At 44.9% G+C, this 22,732-nt stretch overlaps 1 protein-coding gene across 1 annotated transcript in view; it reads right to left on the reverse strand.

Annotated features, from left to right (window-relative positions):
• ROBO1 (roundabout guidance receptor 1) overlaps positions 1–22,732 on the reverse strand; it is a 1,118,017-nt gene that overhangs the window by 611,386 nt on the left and 483,899 nt on the right. The window lies entirely within an intron of this gene.

Genomic DNA, 22,732 nt, shown 5'->3' on the forward strand with positions numbered 1-22,732 from the left:
ACAGTGTGTAATTCTGAGCACTTATGTACAAGAGAGTGAGAACCTTTCTAGAACTGGGGACATGGGAGATCGGCCAAAATGTTCTCATGCTTTCCATGGCTGGTCATGCTGTGAGCCCACTGCTATCTCGTCTGATGCTACAGCAGCCCTTTAGATATAAGGTATAAAACAGCACCTGACTGGCAGAATCTAGTGTTCTGCAAAGAAAAAAAAAATCTGTGAGGGACATTAATTCTGTGATAGTTTCTCTTGCTAAAAAATGGGGAGGCCATGGCCCTACAGCCCTCCTGATTCTGGCACTCATGCTTATGCATCCTCTTCAGAGGTGCTCATTGGAATGTGAGTTAGAGTAGGGTCCTACCTATTGTTCCTTTTATGCAATGTGCAAAAAAGTAGGGTATTTGTGAAGCATTCTATTATTTGTTGTAATGAATGATATTCAGCTTTGCCCCCTTACACTCTGAGGCTGTTTCTACACAGGCCACTTTCTTTGAAAGTGGCATGGTAATTCACGGCCCAAACTATGCTAATAAGGCACAGACATAAATTCCTCATGCCTCATTAGCATAACATCACGTGATTTGGAGTCTGGAAGACTGTTCTTCTGGACTCCAAAATGCCGTCTAGAAAAGCAGTGCCAGGGAAGCTTCTGGAAGGAAGTCCTTCTTCTGGAGGCCCCTTCTTTCCAAAAATTTTTTGGGAAGAAGGGGCCTCTGGAAGAAGGACTTCCTTCTGGAAGACCCCCCAGGGACCGCGCTTCTAAATGGTGTTTTGGAGTCTGGAAGAATGGTCTTCTGAACTCCAAGTCACATGACTGTATGAGGTGTGGAGAATTTGCATCTGTGCTTCATTAGCATATTTTGGGCCGCATATTACCATGCCACTTTCGAAGAAAGTGGCCTGTGTAGAAACGGCCTGAGTGTCTGATTATGATAACAATTTGGATGAAGGTCACTGGTTGTGACACTGTAAATAAGAGAGAGGTAATGCATGTCAGTAAGGGGAAGTATTCACAAGAGTGGGTCTTGTCAGGAACCAGGGCCTGCAACAGCGCCACTCTGTGGGCAGCTAAATGAGCATAGCTGGTTTGCAGTAGGCTGCCTAATTGACTACATCACTTGATCAGTTGGACAAGACATCAGCAGACTGGCAGCTTTTCAAGGCATTTGCCAATAGTAATGGTAGCTCCTGCACCTGCTTGTTCCTGCCTTGCCTTTCTGATTGCCCAGATCTGACTCTCACCTCTGCTTCCTGACTTTGGCTTTTACCCTGACTCTGAATGTATGCTCTGTCAAATGACTCTGAACTTTGATTCCTGGTAACCGACACCTATTTTAACCACTGAGCACAAGAACACACACATTGAAAATTACAGCCAGCATGTATAGCATCCATTATGGTGCATTGTCTGACTTCTGCCCATATGGTACACAGTCTTGGGATCTTGTTGGGCCATCATTACTTTGGGTCATCCAGTGAGACTGGTGAACTGCAGCATTTTACACAACCGATAGTCTAATTGGGAGATTGTGGATATTCACCTCTAAGATGAATCTCACATCTATAGCTTTGTTCTTTCTCCTGTGTTTGGAATTAGCTCCCTGTGGAAAGTCTGAATCTTTCTTTGGATTTTGGCAGCAAAATGCAAGGCAGATTTATTCCATTTTGCACTGGAGGAACTGTTTTCTTTTTGTGTTTTACTGTGATACAGTTAAGCACCTATCTGTCATAGCAGCAGGCATGATAGAATTTAGCAAAATAAATAATATGGTTGAATCAGAACACATAAATTTTTAAGAACAGTCTCAAAAAGTCAGTAGTAGATTTTTGTAAGGACGGGGAGAAGAGTTCTTCTGAAATTATATTATTAATCTTTCCACAGTGGAAATATGGTTGAGGGTATTCTGAAAATATCTAGTCCTAAAATCTACTTTAGATCATTTAAAAAGCTGGCAGCCTAAAATGAATTATGAACTTCATCTCAACCTATGCAATGGTGCCACATTATACAGCACTGACCACCACCACCCAGGAGGTCTAGTTCTTGTACATATTTAATTGAAAGCATCTGCAAAACTGAGGTTTCTCAAAGAGAATAATGCTTACCACAAATCCAACTTAATTTACTTTTATTTTATACTTTATTGATGGATTATCTGTAGTGCAACCAGAAAAGAATTATGAACAGCCTGTCACGCACAAGATAGCAATTTAGCATCAGAAATGGAGTATGATAAAACTACATTATGATTTACATCTGGACAAACTGTACATATAAGAGAAAGTAATGTGGAATTTAAATTCCAGCACTTTAATGTCATCCTTCTGGCCAGCTTCATAAATATTTCCAAGATTCACAAATGGGAGTGACTAGTGCTGATCTGGGTTAAATCAGAAGGCTAAAAACACTTTAAATATATCACTCCTTTTTGATCTACAGAAAGTCCCTGCCCTTCTTGTTTGAGGTAAGTCACAAGTCAGGATGTTTAGACCAGGATTGTGAGTAGCAGAACAGCTAGTGTTCCAGCAGTCAGAATGAACTATTGCAGCTTTCTCAGGGTTAAACTAAGTTCACCTCTTAACCTACTCTTCCAAGTGTAGAGTTCTGGATGGATGAAGAGGATCTGATTGTGAAGGGGAGGAAATCTGAGCAGCTACTGTAATGGATTGGAAATATGTCTATTAGGATAACTTTGCCAGGCCACTGAATACAGATACACTCAGAGGATCAGGTTTAGCCTGCTGCAGGGAAGCAGACTCTCTGATACGGAAAAAGGGGAAAAATTCTACTGACATGCTTGCTTTTATTATTGGTCTCTGGGACTGGCAGAAGTTTGATTCTTCTGAGCAAGATGTGGAAGCAGCAACTTCTTCACCCATTTCTAGCCAGATTCCTCTCTGTCCTGCACCTTGAGCAGCTATTTCCATCTATGCTAAGGCAGTATAGAGGTTTAGTATCTGGTGTGTCAGTGTTCACAATTGCTTTATCCACAGGCCTCCACAGGAATCAGACACCAATGGTTGCGGTGGGTGGGTGAGGTGGAAAGGGCAGAGAGACATGCTTAATTATCTAATAAAATTCCACTCTGTGGCAGTGCAGTTACAACTAACCCTACCCAAAAGACTGCATTGAAACATTCTTCCTTCTATATTTCTAAATTTGGGAATTCTCCTCCAAAAATGTTTAGTCTGAAAACAAGAAGGATCTATTTTCTAAATCTAAAGGCAAATACTCATGGACTGTCAAAGCTTCGAAAACACCACCTCCAACTAGCCCTGAGAAATGGAGATATCACACCTACAAATCAGAGCATATTTGTTTTGCAATAAGTGACTCAGACACATAAATATTTTAGATTTAATTCAATTGCTTCTTGCGCAGTCGATGAGTCACTGCTACTCTGATATCTGAGAAGTCTTGCTAGGGGAGGTCCTGGAAATGTGTTACGACTCCCAAGTGAGTTCCAGCCAGAGAGTCTGAAATTATTTTTTTAACGGTATTAACTTATTTTGCTTTCATACACTTAAATACACGTAATATCCTTGGATATGTTTGCCTCCTAGACAACAAACAATCTGGCAGCCAGAAAAAATGTTTTCTTTGTAAACAACAGCATTTTCATATTAAGAATGTTACTTTACCAACAAAGCCCATTACGAAAAACAGCTAAAGTTTTAAAAGAAACAGAATCCATAACACTCTAATTTCTTTCTAAACTCTAAGAAGTATCTGATTAAAATGTACACTTATTTTATTGCATCAAGTCCAGAGAACCTAATGTATGGATGATTCAACAAATATCAAAGCTTTGCTTGAGCTGGTTAATCTTGTTGTGAACTTTTGATTCTTTTATACATCTAGACTTTTATGGATATAGAATATAAAGTTTCAAAAAAGCACTAACTTAGAAAAAAATAACATACATGTTATAGGCCTTAATCAGAGGTGAAACAAGTTCAAGATTGAGATGGACAGCTGGCAGTGGCTATGGACAATAAGCAGTTGATTGAATGTGTGTAATGTAAAAACTTGACACTTCCACACACACTGTAGCTGTCTGCTGGCTGCCTCCTGCTACAGAACTGCCTGTCTAACTCATAGCATATAGGTACGCCAACCTACCAGTTTGTGTCACTTCTGTGTTTGACCCAGTGAGTGCAAAACATACGAGAAGTTTGGGAAGAAGCAGCTGAATGCTAAATTTAAACATGACATGAGCAGGTAGAACTCCTCTCACCTCAGTCTGAATCAGTCCCTACAGGTTGAAGGTTAACACGTTGCATTCACAGAAATGCCCCCCCCTCACCCAATCCAAAACCAAACAAAACAACCCTGAAGTGTAAATTGTAATATTGTAGCCCAAGGGTACCAAAAAAACAACCTCCACAGCCTCATGTGCTTGAGCAGTTCCCAGGGGACTCATAACTTTTAGCTTTGCAGCAGACCAACCAATTCACAGGTGAATGGTAAGCCCTTTTGAGATGGCCTGACAAACAAAATCCTCAGGTCCCAAGTTACGAGCAATGGAGCTTGTGCAAATGAGCTCTAACTGCACCCAACAACTCCCATTTCTCAGAAAGAATATCTCCACACCTCCAAGAAGCAATGTGAGATGGTTGATGTTTGGTGTATAACTTGTAGTAGGATGCAGTTGGATATGGCTTACTGGGGAAAGGATTATGAACTCTTCCTCAAAATTGCCATTTGTTGTTATAGCATTCAGCTGTAGATTGTGTAAATCTGTACACACACACAATGCTATGCATACAATCAAGCATCATACTATTTAGTTTTATTCTCTGCTATCCCACCCGAAGCTATAATATTTGCACAATAACCAGGTATCAATAAGAGACTAGCATTGAGGGCAGCTCCACTAGACTGTAATAGCTGTCAGAGAAAACAGGTTTTCCGGTGTACAAATATGTTCAAGTGGAACAACATATTTTTTACAGAAAAAATTAAAAGCTTCCAAAGCTTATGCAGGGTGTGTGTACATGCGTGTACCTACACACAAACACAGGTATTATCACATACACTTTGCATCACACTACACTGAGAACATTAATATTCCTTAATTATTCCAGGCAAGAATTGCTGCTGTTCATCTTGCACACACAGCCTTATCTCTGCCACATGCAATATACTGTAATGCAGTTTTTAATTACATGTCCACATTTAATTTCTCAAACAATCCTACACTTTCTTCCTTCTTCAGCCTTAAATTTAAATATGTAGTTGTTGTCATTCTTGTATACTTGTACTGTTTCCATTGGCCTAATAATCTGCTAGTCTGGGAGTGAATTCCTTCCCTGTTGTACATGTGGTAATCAGTTAGACCCCGAGATTGTGGGCAGACATCCTGGGAAAGAATTCTCTGTAACAGCTCAAAGCCCTCCACATCTGATGACCCATCTCTGGTCATGGAAAATATTTGCTTAAGAAAGTTTGGCTGCATACCTTATATATTTATGTGACAAAACCCAAAATTTTAAAAGGTGGTCATAATGCTGAATGCTCAGCTTCATAGACACTGAGGGTGACATCCTGGCCCCACAATTTAACCCTGTGCTCTGATTTTCAGAAGTGCTGACACACGTCTCTAAAATAGTGTCTATGCTGGTTTGCAGATACAGAGGCTCTAGGTCTGTCCCTCAGGTCTCTGCTCTGGAGTCGCTTCATGAATCTGAACTTTCAGCTTTAATGTAAAAATAAAAGTTTCTGGCCCTCATGGCCCAAAGAAAAACTTGAGCATAGGCCCACCGATTGGAGGGTGGGGCAAATGGGGGCAATTGCCTTAGGGCCTGGTGATACAACAGGGCCCGAAGCTCCCAGCAGTTGCTGCTGCTACTGTGGAAGTGGTGGTACCTGGAGCTCTGGGCCCTTTAAAATACTGCTAGAACACCACACTGTGCACTCGGGACAGCACTAAGGGCTAGGGGAACGGCGTGCTCTGGTCTGGGCAGCACTTGTGGCTGGCTGCCCTGGCCCCACCCTTTCCACCTGAGGCTCCATCCCTTCTGGGGGCTTGGAGCAGGCCCCTTCTCTGGCCTTGCCCAGGGCCCTGGTGAGGTTGTCGGCCCTGCTACTTGAGAATACAACAAAAGCCTGACTGATACCTCCCCAAGCCTATAGACACACAAAGAAAAGTTCCAGGAGGTGCAAACTGACCCATTCATCTTTAACTGTGAAAACTTCTGCCACCCTAAGTCAGAGTGAGGCCATATGTATAGAGTGCCTGAGGCTCCAGATTGTGTTAATTCAACCCTGCTGTTCCCTTCTTTATTCTTGTGTTGCTAGGCTACAGTGTTGAGATGATGGCTGTAGGGGAAAAACAACTCTGTCAACCCAAGTGTGCGCTTTAGGAATGGTAGAGCTAACAGAACACCAGACCAAGAGCACAGCACAGCTTGAGTTCAAATGGCAGTGATGTTTGTCGTGTGCTTGCCTCAGTGGGTATTTTCCTTAGGTTTTAAGATCATAAAAATACATTAACCTGTTGTGTGCTACCCCAAATATTTCACCTCATCCTCCCCGCACACCATTTCTTTTCACATTTAGTCAAGACACCTATAGCAGGCCAAAGCAGATAACGGAACCCCAATGATTTTCATGCAGACAAGTACATTCCATGAGCAACTGCACAGACATAGCACGACATTATCTCATGCCATAGTCTTCTGGAATTTAGTAGAGCAGAGCCACATTTTATCACTGGTGTGGAATCTACTAAAAGAATTGCCACAGTCCTTAATCATTGGCTGCAATTTTGTGTCCTGGAAAGCATCAGAGGGACCCTTGTCTGAGGGATTTGACTCCCAAAGTCAGCTGTCACTGATGATGGAATGTGCTTTTCAAACAACTCAGATGATCTCACTGAAACAGGAACTATATTTTTTTTTCTTCTCATGTCATGTGAAGCAGATAAAATTGGGTTTCAAGCAAAAGAGTCAGTTTTGACTACTTTGTTTCACTAATCTAATTTACAGAATTTCAAAGGACATCCAGCAACATTAACTCAAGACCCAATTCAGTGGAAGCACATTGCCATTTGGAAGCCATGTAGTGCTGAAGAAATGGTTAAACATAATTGGCACAGTATAAGCAAAGCTAAAGCACTGCTAGTTACAAATTACTACAAAAGAGACACATGCATTCCTTTAAAACTATGGCTGCATCTACACTATGAGCTAAAATTGATTTTCTTAAAATCAATTTATTAATTCTGGGTTTTATCAATTTGATTTTGAACATTGTCACTTTCCCACATGCTCCCCACAAAATTGACTTATTGCTTCCACACACAAGTTACCTAAACCGACTGTTGCAGCGGTATATTGTGGGAACCTATCCCACAGTTCCCTGAGCCCCATAGCATTCTGGCTGTTTTCACTTGTGTAGCATGGGAAAAAAATGCCCCACAAGTGGCTGTGGATATCTGAAAATGTCTTCCCACATTTCATTTTGTTCATTCCCCTGCCATGCTATTCAAACATCCCTTTGTCCAGGTGGGCCCTGGCTTGCCTCTATAAGAGATGTGCATTTTATAACTGAGGAGAGGAGAGGCTAGTAAAGTGATTGGGAATGGTTAGCAAAAAGATTTTGGGTTTCCCAACAACAGGTTTTTGAAAATGGTGCAGCTACTACATTGCCTTCACTGAAACAGTTATGGCTCGGAGCAGCTAAAAGACCTCTGGCTAAAGCCAGCATTTGAAAATTGTGACTGTCCAGGGAGACCCACCACCAGCATTAACAGCATGCCTAGGCTTGGATCCAAGTTTGGTCCTGCATGTGGATGTAGACCTCCCGGAAAAGAAGGCCCTGAGAAGAAGAATATGTTTAAGAAGACACGGGTGCTACACTGAAACTGCAATGAATCACTGAGGCTGTGTCTACACGTGCCCCAAACTTCGAAATGGCCATGCAAATGGCCATTTCGAAGTTTACTAATGAAGCGCTGAAATGCATATTCAGCGCTTCATTAGCATGTGGGCGGCAGCGGTGCTTCGAAATTGACGAGCCTTGCCGCCGCGCGTCGCGTCCAGACGGGGCTCCTTTTCGAAAGCACGCCACCTACTTTGAAGTCCCCTTATTCCCGTGAGCTCATGGGAATAAGGGGACTTCAAAGAAGGTGGCGTCCTTTTGAAAAGGAGCCCCGTCTGGATGCGCCGCACGGCGGCAAGGCTCGTCAATTTCGAAGCGCCGCTGCCGCCCGCATGCTAATGAAGCGCTGAATATGCATTTCAGCGCTTCATTAGTAAACTTCGAAATGGCCATTTGCATGGCCATTTCGAAGTTTGGGGCACGTGTAGACGTAGCCTGAAACAGTTATGGCTCTGGGCAGCTAAAAGACCCCCCCCAACTATAGCCAACACTGAAAATTGTGACTGCCAAGGGAGATGTCTGCTGGGCAGCTAAAAGACCCCGGATTACAGCCAGCTCCTGAAAATCATGACCACCGAAGGAGACTTCCCTTGGGAGGCTAAAAGACTCCCGGCTACAGCCAGGCCCTCAGCCTTTGGCTAATGCCCATCCAAAACGTTCAGAAAATAGTCACACTAGTAGAAAAGTGTTTTCTTCTCTCACCCAAAAATTGTGACTGACCAGGAAGACCTTCCCTGGCCGGCTACAGGACCCTCACCATGCGCAAGCTGCCTGGCACCTTGCATAGCATGTCCTTTTATTGGTTTGGGGTCAAGCCATGTGATGCAGCTGGGCACGAGGAAGTTCCAGACTGTGTGGCACCTCTGATGGGAGGAAAGGGAGAGGATGTGGTGGTCAGGATAAAATGTAAACAGCTGAAAAGAAGTTTCTCATCCAAGCACAACCCCCATTCACAGACTAGCTGCCATGTGAAGTGTGCAAGGGAAAGTTCTAGAATGCGTGCTGCCTGTCAGGGAGGGAAGGGAGGGGCTGTGGGGGTGGGACAACATGTAAATGGCTGAAAAGAAGTTTCAGACAAACACAACATCCACCCACAGCCCAGCTGCCATATGGTGGGGGAGTGAGGGGGAGCAGCAACTGGCACCAGACAGAGCAGAAAGAAAGGCTGCTAGCAGTGGTATACGCAGAACCACAGTCATGTACTAGCACACAAAAAGAAAGAAGATTTTTCAGCCTCTCATGACTCTGCAGCTACGGGGTACCAGGTGCTGAACTGAAATGGTCTTCCTGTTGCCTAATTCCTGATCACCTGAGAGCAGTGGAGATGGAAGAGGCCAGAGCGGAGAACTGTGGGGCATTGGGAGCACATATGGGACATGTCTGGAGGCTAATGAATTCGATTTAAAGACATGGTGCTTCCTCACTACCCTTCATGCAGAATTTTAAATTCAAACTGAATGCTACACCTGTCAGGTTGCTATGACATTATGATAGCGGTAGTGTGTCGATTTTAGTGCACCATAAATCGAGCTAATGGAATTTACAGTGAAGAGAGGCACTTGGAAAAATCAGGCTAAATGACTTCAGATTGATATCTTGTTGTGTAGACGAAGCCCATGTGATAGCTAATCATGAGAAATCAGTGTCATTTTTACCTCCTGAAAGCACTGGTCAAAATCCTCATCAGATAAAAATAGACACTGGTCCATTGTCTAGTGAGTGTGCTGGATCCGGGAGGTCCCACCTGTATAGTAATAATTGGAATTTTTACCACAACTGGAGGGCACAAAGAGTTGATGCAATGACAGTACTTATCTGAAGGACAGTACTATGAATGTGTTTCAGTGACACAGTTACAATCTTCCCAAGCAAATTGTCTCAATAACATCTGCCATTCCAGACATCCTCGGCAGAGAGAATGTGCAGAGATCTCTCAAAGGGGCTGGGGCTTCATTAGGTGCTAGAAAAAAATTTTAGCAGATGCTTAGCAGAGGTGTTCTTAAAACATTTTATTATTCTACTTCTCCCTGCTCCTTGGCCATACATCAATCACTAGTGAATGGCTTCCTCAAACTTTACACAAGAATTTCACCAAGATTTTTTAGAATGGATATCTAAAATTTAGAGGTAAGTCAGATGTCTAATTAAAGAGACTGAAAACTGCTTAGCACCTCACTGAAACCTGGGTATTAAGCACTTCAGAAAATCAGGCCACTTTTAAAAGTTCCTGAATATCAAAATAGAGGCCTTGTCTTAAACCATCCATTTTTGAAAATCTTGATCTTCCGGACCACCAAAAGGGCACAGGATAATAGGAGGGAGGAGTTTGGGTTTTTGTGGTTGTTGTCGTCATTGGCTTTTTTCCCCTTAAGTTGTGAGTGAAGAGATAGTTATAGCAGAAACTATTTTCCAAACCTACCTATAGCATTTGCTATCAAGAAAATGCTATAGTAAACCACAGAGATGAAAAGAAGAATGGAATATATTTAAGGTTTAGTGCACTTGGTATCAAAATACAATGTACTACTGAACCACAAGACAGTAACTTCCAATTAGGCTTGACTTACAGGAAAGCAATATTGTAGGTACTTTATAGTACCACTTCAATGTTTCTGAGACTATAAAGAAATTCTAGAATTCCTCAGGCATGGTTCTGATTCTTGTGCCTGGGGGAAGACATAAACCAATTGTTTTATGGTGAAAGACTAAGTCTTTAAAAAGCCTTGCTGGGGACCTTCTACCGCTGTCTGTAATGAAACTGTATAGGCATAACTAAAATGGTACACAAGATACTCTTTCCATACAAACTGAGACCTGCTGCTCTAATCCCTGTGAACCTCCCCACCTGCTTCAGTAGTCTATTTGTTCTGTAAGCTTAAATGATGGTAGCTTATGTCAGTGTTTCCCAATTTTATTTGGCCACAGAACCCTTTTAAACTTGAAAGAATTTTGTGGAATCCCTAAAAATAGTTTTATATATGGAGCTGGCAAAGTAGACTACAAATAAGTAAGGATAATAATAAAAAAAGCTAAGCCCCACACCTGCCTCAGACCCAAACTGGCCCCCAGGACTAACCCATCCACCCAAAGAGGCCCCCGCCTGAACAAACTCTACCTGAGTTAACTCCTTCCTTTACCTCACCCAACATGGCAGACTACCCTACCTTAGCCACTGCTGCTCCTCTGACTCTGGTCCCGAGGGCCCAATTTCCTTGGCTGCCCTATGACAATGCGAAAGTCCAGTTGCAGCCAATGAAAGGCAAGGATGATGCAGTAACCACAGGACCGGTCACGCTCCCCTTCCAGATAGGCATTGGCTCCCCTTGCCCCATCCCCATTGCCTGCGCGGAGGCTACTTTGTGAAGGAAGGGTTCTCTGCAGCTCCCTGCCTTCTGACAGCTGAAATAAGGGCACTAAATTCATGTGGTTTAACAGCTGGAGCCCTCCCTTCACCCTGCTGGCCATTAAACCAATTAAATTTAGTTCTACTGTTTCAGCAGTAGCAGGGCAGGGAGCCACACAGCAGTCAGTGGTGGCAGCATCCAGAGCTGCAAATGACTCCTTAAAGAGCTGTATGTGGCTCCAGAGCCACAGATTGCTGATCCTGATCTTAGTCAATTTATATTTCTCACGGTCAAATTTTTAAATACAAGAAATCACACTACTATAAGATATTCATATTCAGACACCCACATGAGCCACACTTCCTGAGAGTGAATATGGAGATTCAAGGTGCTATATAACAGGTGAGCACATCACTGCCTGTACAGGGCTGAGTAGTGACATCATCATCCCCACTCTCTGGCTTAGCTGGCATTACACAGGACACTTATCATGGCAAACACAAATGAATTTTTAAATAAAATTAATAAATGCTTAAATATTAATTATTATTTTTAAAAATCATAAAATGTTATTGAAGTGGAATTTTCTCACAGAAACACTTCCCAGAACCTCAGGGTTCCATGGAACACCATTTGGGAAACACTGGCTTATAGAAACTGTTCACTCACCTAGGTAAGTATTTTCAGATATTTGGTTAGCCATTCTCGGTGCATGGTGCTATATTTCTAGAAGAATACATAATGTAATTTGCTCTCTAGTTTCAATGCCCACCTGCAAGCAACCATTGTAAACTATAATTTGGGGAGTTTCCTGATGCTTTGTTTTAGTTTCCAATTTTGCATATTATAAAAAGGAAGATGGATAGACTTTGGAAAATGTATTTCAGAATTATCTTCTTTTAGACGGAAAGGTGTCTGGCATGACAAATAGTTCAGACTGGGTGCAGACAATAGTTTGCCTGGTAGTATATCATCCCAATTCACTTCATATTGAATTGGAAAGGCATTGAATACATCTGACACAACAGTTTCCTAAACTGTATTTGTTTTGGCCATTCCTCTATTCTCTCATGACACAGGAATTGTTGTAGTTTTACTTGCCTTCCTAGACAGATGAATGAAATCAAACATAATGGCTCATACTTGTGTCTTTGATTAAACCTGTGAAACCCAAATGACTCTAAAGGAAGGTAGATCTAAACCCGCAGATAATATGTCAGGCAAAAAACATACAAGTGAATCTAATGTGGTGAAGATGGGCTTTGTTGGACAAAAACACGCATGATTCAAGTAGCCAGGAAGAGGCCTGCATGGAACTGTTCTTTTTCAAATGTCCTAAGCTTTTCCTCCTTCCCTCCCTCACACAGCCTTTTAACCCCTAAAAGGGAATGTCCAATATCCACTAAAATATCCAGAGCTTCATGACCTCAAACTGCCCTACCATGCTGTCGTAGTTGGGTTGATATAAACTTCAAGGCAAAAGTCTCGTATCTATACTCGACTGTGCTTTTCCTAAAGAGTGATAATCAGTTATATGAATAAACAATCATTTATCTCAGTCCTAACATCCAGGATGTCTTCTTGAAAGCCGTTAGGAATAAGACCAACCTGGAAGCTGTTTACTGAACATAGTACTACTTTCTAGCTTGCCCCTAGTGAGTCTCACAAAATAACATATTCCATCTGGCCAGTTCCCAAAAAAGGTGTGCAATCCTTGTACATACCCAAAGAAGGGAAGGAAAGTGTGTCATTAGTTGTCAGACATCTTGTGTTGCTCCTGCTAGGCTCAGAAAATTTTGATGCCCTCCCCTAGATTCTATGGACCAGTGTCTCAGATTAGGTTTTTCTTCCTTTGTGACATCAGGACACATAGGCTACGTCTACACGTGAAGCCAACATCAAAATAGCTTATTTCGATGTAGCAACATCGAAATAGGCTATTTCAATGAATAACGTCTACACGTCCTCCAGGGCTGGCAACGTCGATGTTCAACTTCGACGTTGCGTGGCACCACATCGAAATAGGCGCTGCGAGGGTACGTCTACACGCCAAAGTAGCACACATCGAAATAAGGGTGCCAGGCACAGCTGCAGACAGGGTCACAGGGCGGACTCAACAGCAAGCCGCTCCCTTAAAGGGCCCCTCCCAGACACAGTTGCACTAAACAACACAAGATCCACAGAGCCGACAACTGGTTGCAGACCCTGTGCCTGCAGCATGGATCCCCAGCTGCCGCAGCAGCAGCCAGAAGCCCTGGGCTAAGGGCTGCTGCCCATGGTGACCGTAGAGCCCCGCAGGGGCTGGAGAGAGAGCATCTCTCAACCCCCCAGCTGATGGCCGCCATGGAGGACCCGGCAATTTCGACGTTGCGGGACGCAGATCGTCTACACGGTTCCTACTTCGACGTTGAACGTCGAAGTAGGGCGCTATTCCGATCCCCTCATGGGGTTAGCGACTTCGACGTCTCGCCGCCTAACGTCGAAGTTAACTTCGAAATAGCGCCCGACGTGTGTAGCCGCGACAGGCGCTATTTCGAAGTTAGTGCCCCTACTTCGAAGTAGCGTGCACGTGTAGACACAGCTATACAGGGGTTGTCATCCAAGCACAAACATCCCACAGGGAATTCCCTTGTTAGATGGCAAGTCCCTGCTTGAGCATCATGCGAAAGTTAGGCACAGTGATGCAGCCTCATTGGCTGAATGCACTGGGGTTGAGGCGTATTTCCTCCATGGCAACCATTCACTCATGCAGGGACCATAAAGGAAACAGTCTTGCAGGTGGAATTTAGAATGTCTTTGCTGAAGCACTAATAGCACAGAGAATCAGGAAGCCAGTTCCTGCAACTGGTTCCCTGTCACGCTCCCTCTCTTTTGTGTTAACTGGAGCTCTGGCACATGAGGGAGACTGATCCAGAATATTAAGCAAGACAAGCCGGGTGCAACTTTAACACAATTCAAATGTAAATAAGTGGAACACAGGCATATATGCTACGTGAAAACTAGGGGATATCCAGTACAGGAGAGGAACAGAGAATTCCTTCCATTAACCCACTCTGAACCTAGAATTGTTCTTTCTCAAAAGCCCCAAGGTTCTCCCCGCTTCCTTATTTATGTACATTAGGGATTTAAGTCTCCCCTTTCTCTGTGACTCCTGCACATGCAGCTGGATCTAAAACCTCCCCACTTAACTAATGGGAAATAACACTTTCTTTTTTCCCTTTAGCAGCTCAGTGAGAAGTACTTTCATGCCAGTTATCCCTGAATAACAGAAGTGGTAAAACTGTTAAAAATCCCAGCGTGTAATCTATAGCAAATCCTTCATATATTTCAAATCATTGATAAAATTGTACTGGTGTTTAAGAAGCCAATTGAATAAAGTTTTTATTTTTATTCAGATAAATACACTTTTGACAGATAAATATTGCATTTGCAAACACTTGTATTTGCAAACATGACCTCAGGAAGAAGAGTGATTTTGAAACTAAAAATACAGCTTGACACTGATGGAAATTGTCACTTTTAATCCTGCTGATTATGGCTTTACAATCACCATGGCTGTGTCTACACTAGCTCCCAGCTGTGAAGGGAGCATGGTAAGTAGGTGTCGGGAGATTATCAATGAAGTGCTGTGGTGCATGTGCAGCACTTCCTTAAGCTAATTCTCCCACCACCGGCAACTTTGAAGCAGCAAATTTCGAAGCGCCAACATGCTTGTAGTCGTGACTAACCTACCGGTACTTCAAAGTGCCTGGGCTACTTCAAAGTCCCTTTATGCCTCAAAATTTGTGGGGGGGGGGCTTTGCAGTAGCCCGGGCACTTTGAAGTACCAGCGGGTTAGCTGCGGCTACACACAAGATGGCACTTCGAACTTTGCTGCTTCGAAGTTGCCAGGGGGCGGGGCGGGGGGGAGAGATAGCATAATGAAGTGTTGCATATACACCACAGCACTTCATTAGTAGTCTCCCAACACCCTACTTACCATGCTCCCGTCGAAGTTGAGAGCTCGTGTAGACATACCCCAAATGAGGCAAAAAGCAAAATCTTTCCAGTTTTCGTACTTTTATGAGCTCTCCCAAAGGTAATGAAGATTCAGTGCCAGCTGGCTACTAGGTCCTATTTTTCAGATTATTTTTATAGTAGGATCAGCTTTATGATGGTACTATATTTTTTGAGTAAAGAGTAACAATTTGCATATTAAAGCCAAAAGCTTTAATTGTTTCATCCCTCAAATAATGCTGTTCTTTCTGTGCCTTGACATCTGGATGTATCTGTGCCTAGATCAGGGGTCTGCAAACAAAAAGGTGAGAAAAGCCATTTTTTCAAATTTGGTTACAAAATCAATACTTCAAGAGCTGCAGGGCATGTGAATGTGAGACAGTCCTTAACAAATAACATCAAACCATCCTTTTTGTAATCCCTGTTTTAAGAGCAGCTGGGTACTCTGGCTTGGTGAGCGTTTGTACTCCAGGAGTGCAGCACGCTTCTTTTCGATGGCTGGAATCATCTCATTGGAGTTAGCTTCGAACCAGTCATTCGTGTTTCTAGCTCTTCTTCCAAACACCGACAAGGCCGTGTCGTAAACTGTATCCCTCAGATGTTGCCATTTGGATGTCACATCAGCGCCCCCAGGGCCGCTGCGCGGATTTTCCTGGACGGTCTCTCTGAACTTTTCAGCTTTCTCCAAGTTTGCCATCTTTCTGGCTTCAATGTGGGGCCTTCCAGCAGGTTTAGAGCGGTACAGCTTCTTGGGTTTCGGCTTGAGCGAGCCAGAGTACCCAGCAAGCACTTAGAGAGGCCAGAAGAACAGTACAGCAGACAGCCAGGCACTGTGCCAACAGCCACTGGCTCCAGCTATGCAGCAGCATCCAGACCTCTGCTGACTTTGGTAATCTCAGAGGAATGTATGAGGGTATGAGGAAGGCATTAGGACCCACCCAGAACAAGATGGCACCTCTGAAATCCCAATCTGGTGAAGTCATTGCTGACAAAGCCAAACAGATGGAGCGCTGGGTTGAGCACTACTCCGAGCTGTACTCACGTGAGAACGTTGTGGTTGACGCAGCCCTTGATTCTGTCGAGCTCCTATCAGTAATGGATGAACTGGATCAAGAACCGACTGTGGATGAACTGAAGAGAGCCATTGACAGCATTGCAGCAGGAAAGGCCCCTGGTCAGGATGGTACACCACCAGAGGTAATCAAATGTGCCTCGGACACACTCTGGGAACCCCTACATGAGCTACTGTGCCTGTGCTGGAAAGAGGGTGAGGTTCCACAGGATATGCTTCATGCTAACATTGTAACGTTGTGTAAGAACAAAGGAGACAGAAGTGACTGCAACAACTACCGTGGAATCTCCCTCCTAAGAGTCACTGGTAAACTGTTCGCTCGCGTCATCCTTGGCAGACTCCAGAAGATTGCTGAGAGGGTGTACCCCGAATTGCAGTGCGGATTCCGTGCACAGAGGTCTACCATTGACATGGTCTTCTCTCTAAGGCAGCTACAGGAGAAGTGCAGGGAGGAGAGGAAGCCACTCCACATAGCCTTCATCGACCTGACCAAGGCCTTTGACTTGGTCAGCAGGGATGGTCTGTTCAAACTGCTCCACAAGATATGCTGTCCTCCACGGTTAATCAAGATGATCCAGTCATTCCACGAAGACATGAGAGGAACCATCCAATATGACAGCACATTATCGGATGCTTTCAGAATCAGGAGCGGCGTCAAACAAGGATGCGTGCTTGCTCCGACATTGTTCGGGATCTTCTTTGCACTCCTCCTGAAACATGCCTTTGGATCTTCAACAGAGGGCATCTTGCTGCACACAAGATCTGATGGGAAACTGTTTAACCTTGCAAGGCTGAAAGCTAAGTCTAAGGTGCGGGAAGTCCTCATCAGAGACATGCTGTTCGCAGACGATACTGCTGTAGTGTCTCACAGAGAAGACCAGCTTCAAAAACTGCTGGATCAGTTCTCCAAAGCGTGCAAGGACTTTGGGCTTACCATCAGCCTAAAGAAGACAAACATACTTGCTCAGGATGTTGCTGAATCCCCATCAATCAGCATTGACAACTATACGTTAGAGGTCGTCCACGAGTTCGTTCACCTCGGGTCCACCATCACTGACACCCTGTCGTTGGACACTGAGCTAAATAGGAGGATCGGAAAAGAGGCCACAACTCTGTCCAGACTCAGCAAGAGAGTGTGGAATAACAACAAGCTGCACACTCATACCAAAATCCAAGTCTACAGAGCCTGCATCCTCAGCACCCTCCTTTATGGCAGCGAGACTTGGACCCTGTATGCCCGCCAGGAAAAGAGGCTGAACATCTTCCACTTGCGCTGCCTCAGGCGCATCCTTGGAACATCATGGAAGGACAGAGTGACCAACACCGCCATCCTCGAGCAAGCTGGAATCCCAACCATGCACACCCTCCTCAGGCAGCGTCGGCTCCGCTGGCTTGGCCATGTCCACAGGATGAATGATGGAAGGATTCCAAAAGACATCCTGTATGGTGAGCTAGCCTCTGGCAAAAGACCTCCCAGATGCCCCCAGTTGCACTACAAAGATGTCTGCAAGAGAGACCTCAGAGAAGTAGACATCGATCTGGACAACTGGGAAGAACTAGCAGACAACCACAGCAGATGGAGGCAGGGGTTACACAAGAGCCTTCAGAAGGGCGAGATGAAGATCAGACAGCTAGCAGAGGAGAAGCGAGTGCACAGAAAGCACAATAAGGACTTGCCAGACACCCACTACATCTGCAAGAGATGCAGCAAGGACTGTCACTCTCGTGTGGCTCTTCATAGTCACAATAGACGCTGTACATGAAGTCCTCAATTGAAACTTTAAAGGGTGCGATCCATAGTCTATGCAGACTGAAGGATGCCTACTACTACTTCTGTTTTAAGAGCACTGCACTCACAATGATTTGTATGTTAGAAATGTTAAGTTACTTTCACCCCTGGATAGTCTAGCAAATGAGGACAAGGAAAATGCTGTGCTTGGGGAAAGGCTCGTAAGCAGGAAGGGGTAATGTTCGCATCAACCCTCCATGCTGAGGAAGAGGAACTGTGGAGCAAGTTCCCTACAGGTGGCGCTCAAAGTTACATCCACTTTCTGGGCCAGAGCCAATGTTCTGGCCTTGCTCAGCATCCCAAGAACTGGTGCTGCTGCTGGTTCCAGCAGCCTGAGTTCTCATGCTCCCAGGAGCAGTGGTACGTGGATGCAGTAGCTGCTCTGTGCAAGACCCAGTGCCAGCTGCCTGCCTCCCTTTCAGGCAGCAGCATTGTGCCCTTCCTCATCCCTGCCCTGGCTGCTGGCAGAGCGGGGAGCCTGCCTAAGATGAGCTCTGTGGCTGGGACTTGCCTGAGGGGTACTTGTTGCCTGCAGCAGAGGCAGGCAGAGGGGCAGAAAGCAGAATCCCCTGCAAGAGACCCAGAAGCGCCAATTCCCCCTCCATCTTCCTGTGCCCATTTCACCTTCCTCTCCACTCTCAGCCCCTAGATCCACCCACCTTACCTGGCATGCCACCTACTGCTGACCTGCACTGGGTGGAGGGAGAAAAACAGCCAGCCAGAACCGGCCAATGTGGATGACCCAGGTGGGTGGGGGAGGGAGGATGTAGAACCACTCCCTTTAGTCCCCCGCCCCCCGCATGGGGCTAGACCTATATCTCCCAGGGCCCAAATGGAGACATTGCAGTTCTGGACACTGCCACCACTGAAATAATAGAACTAAATTCAGTTGGTTTAACGGCTAGATCCCTCCCGCTGCCCTGCCAGCTGTTCAACCAACTGAATTTAGTTCTACTGTTTCAGTAGCAGGCCAGGGAGTTGCAGAGGAATCAGCAGTGTCAGCATCCAGAGCCACAAGTGACTCCTTAAAGAGCTGCATGCAGCTCCGGAGCCACAGGTTGCTCAACCCAGTCCTAGAAATCTGTATATTTTCAGAAGTTTAGCACTAAGAATTAAAAAAGTAAAAGAAATGTATTAGCAAACAATATCTGGCCAAGATAAATATGGATTTATGTAAAGGCTTAATTATTTTCAAGTTATTTATAGTTGCAACCGATATCACTATAGTAAAAACACATCAACACATACAATTCTTTAATCCATGAGGGTTGATCTAAGCCAAATCTCCAACATAAAGAAGCTATAAATCTGTCAAACCTATCATTCTATAAATTTTCCCAGTTTGAGGTCATGATTTCAGGAAATGGTCACCATCAAGGTGTCCCTCTATCTTTGAGATCTCTGGCAGAACACTGGGAGAAGAAGGGGAAAGGGCTATTGACAGGTATGTTTCACACTGGGAACTGACTCAGCTACAGGATAATCCTAGGATTGGGTTGTGGTGGCATTGGGAAAAATGGGGGAGGGGAGATTGCGTATTGCCACATTTGATGCTCTTCTGCCCTCCCAAACTCCAAGAAGTACAGCTTACATCCAGCTAATATTTAGGCCTGGTCTATGGATGTAAGGAAAAGTGGTAGATAATTGTAGCATACTGTGATTAGCTTCTTACTGATTTCTGACTCCTCCTTGCCACTTTAGTTTGCCAGCCAAACTTAAGTGCAGTGTAGATAGAATCAATGATTAAAAAAAATCAGATTTTTTACTTAGATATTTTTATTTTTAGATTATACATAAAATACTAAATTTCTCATTTAAAAATGGTAGTAGTAGTAGTAGTAGCCATCCTTCAGTCTATGTAGACTATGGATCTCACCATTCATAGTTTCATTTGGGATCATCATTTGCAGCGTCAACTGTGACTGTGAAGCACACATGAGAGTGACAGTCCTTGCTGTATCTGTTGCATGTGTAATGGGTGTCTGGCAGGTCCTTACTGTGCTTTCTGCGGGCTCGCTTCTCCTCTGCTAGCTGTCTGATCCTCATCTCAACCTTCTGAAGGCCCTTGTGTTGTTCCTGCCTCCATCTGCTGCGATCATCTGCCAGCTCCTCCCAGCTGTCTGGCTTGATGTCTACCTCCCTGAGGTCCCTCTTGCAAACATCTTTGTAGCGCAACTGGGGGCATCTGGGAGGTCTTTTGCCAGAGGCTAGCTCACCATACACAATCTCCTTTGGGATCCTTCCATCATTCATCCTGTGGATGTGGCCAAGCCAGCAGAGGCGACGCTGCCTGAGGAGGGTGTGCATGGTTGGGATTCCAGCTTGCTCAAGGACGGTGGTGTTGGACACTCTGTCCTTCCACGATATTCCAAGGATGCACCTGAGGCAGCGCAAGTGGAAGACGTTCAGTCTCTTTTCCTGGTGGGCATACAGGGTCCAAGACTCGCTGCCATAAAGGAGGGTACTGAGAATGCAGGCTCTGTAGACTTGCATTTTGGTGTGGGTGTACAGCTTGTTGTTATTCCACTCTCTCTTGCTGAGTCTGGACAGAGTTGTGGCCTCTTTTCCGATCCTCCTATTTAGCACAGTCTCCAATGACAGGGTGTCAGTGATGGTGGACCCGAGGTAAACGAACTCGTGGACGACCTCTAACGTATAGTTGTCAATGCTGATTGATGGAGGTTCAGCAATGTCCTGAGCAAGTACGTTTGTCTTCTTTAGGCTGATGGAAAGCCCGAAGTACTTGCATTCTTTGGAGAACTGATCCAGCAGTTTCTGAAGCTGGTCTTCGTGTGTGACACCACAGCAGCATCATCTGCAAACAGCGTATCTCTGATGAGTACTTCCTGCACTTAGATTTAGCTTTCAGCCTTGCAAGATTGAAGAGTTTCCCATCAGATCTTGTGTGCAGCAAGATGCCCTCTGTTGAAGATCCAAAGGCATGCTTCAGAAGGACTGCGAAGAAGATCTCAAACAATGTCGGAGCAAGGACACATCCTTGTTTGACGCCACTCCTGATGCTGAAAACATCCGATAATGCGCCGTCGTATTGGATGGTTCCTCTCATGTCTTCGTGGAAAAACTTGATCATCTTGAGTAACCGTGGTGGACAGCCTATCTTGTGGAGCAGTTTGAACAGTCCATCCCTGCTGACCAAGTCAAAGGCCTTGGTCAGGTCAATGGAGGCAATATAGAGTGGCTTCCTCTGCTCCCTGCATTTCTTCTGCAGCTGCCTCAGACAGAAGGCCATGTCAATGGTAGATCTCTCTGCACGGAATCCGCACTGTGATTCGGGATACACCCTCTCAGCAATCTTCTGGAGTTTACTGAGGATGACGCGAGCGAACAGTTTACCAGTGATGCTCAGGAGGGAGATTCCATGGCAATTGTTGCAGTCACTTCTGTCTCCTTTGTTCTTACACAACGTTACAATGTTAGCGTGATGCATATCCTGTGGAACCTCACCCTCTTTCCAGTACAGGCACAGTAGCTCATGTAGGGGTTCCAGGAGTGTGTCCACGGCACATTTGATTACCTCTGGTGGTATACCATCCTGACCAGGGGCCTTTCCTGCTGCAATGCTGTCGATGGCTCTCTTCAGTTCATCCACAGTCGGTTCTTGATCCAGTTCATCCATTACTGATAGGAGCTCGACGGAATCAAGGGCTGCGTCAACCACAACGTTCTCGCGTGAGTACAGCTCGGAGTAGTGCTCAACACAGCGCTCCCTCTGTTTGGCTAAGTCAGTGATGACTTCACCAGATTTGGATTTCAGAGGTGCCATCTTGTTCTGGGTGGGTCCTAATGCCTTCTTGATGCCCTCGTACATTATCCTGAGACTACCAGTGTCAGCAGAGGTCTGGATGCTGCTGCATAGCTCGAGCCAGTAGTTGTTGGCACAGCGACTGGCTGTTCTGTTTTTCTGGCCACTCTGAGTGCTTGCAGGGTACTCTGGCTCGGTGAGCGTTTGTACTCCAGGTGTGCAACATGCTCCTTTTCGATGGCTGGAATCATCTCATCGGAGTTAGCTTCGAACCAGTCATTTGTATTTCTAGCTCTTCTTCCAAACACCAACAAGGCTGTGTTGTAAATTGCATCCCTCAGATGATGCCATCTGGATGTCACATCGGCACTCCCAGGGCTGCTGCGCAGATTCTCCTCAAGGGTCTCTCTGAACTTTTTGGCTCTCTCTGAGTTTGCTGTCTTTCTGGCATCAATGCAGGGCCTTCCAGTTGGTTTAGAGTGGTACAGCTTCTTGGGTCTCACCTTGAGTTTGGAGAAAACTAGCGAGTGATCTGTATCGCAGTCGGTACTATGATAGCTGCATGTCAGAACGATGTTTTTGAGGTTATCACGTCTAGTTGATGCCAGTGTTTCGAGCGTGGGTGTCTCCATGACACTCTGTGCTGTGGCTTGGTTTGGAAAAATGTGTTTGTGATGCACAGATTGTGGTACGTGCAAAGTTTGAGAAGACGCTGTCCGTTTTCATTCATTTTTCCCACACCGAAGTGGCCTAAACAGGAAGGCCATGAGTCACGATCAGCTCCAACTCTTGCACTGAAGTCACCCAAAATGTACAGTTGTTCGTGAGCAGGTATTTGCGCTATGGCAGCACTAAGCATGTCATAGAACTTGTCTTTTACTTC

The sequence above is a fragment of the Carettochelys insculpta genome, chromosome 1 (genome assembly GCF_033958435.1).
Source record: "Carettochelys insculpta isolate YL-2023 chromosome 1, ASM3395843v1, whole genome shotgun sequence".
Taxonomy (NCBI): domain Eukaryota; kingdom Metazoa; phylum Chordata; order Testudines; family Carettochelyidae; genus Carettochelys; species Carettochelys insculpta.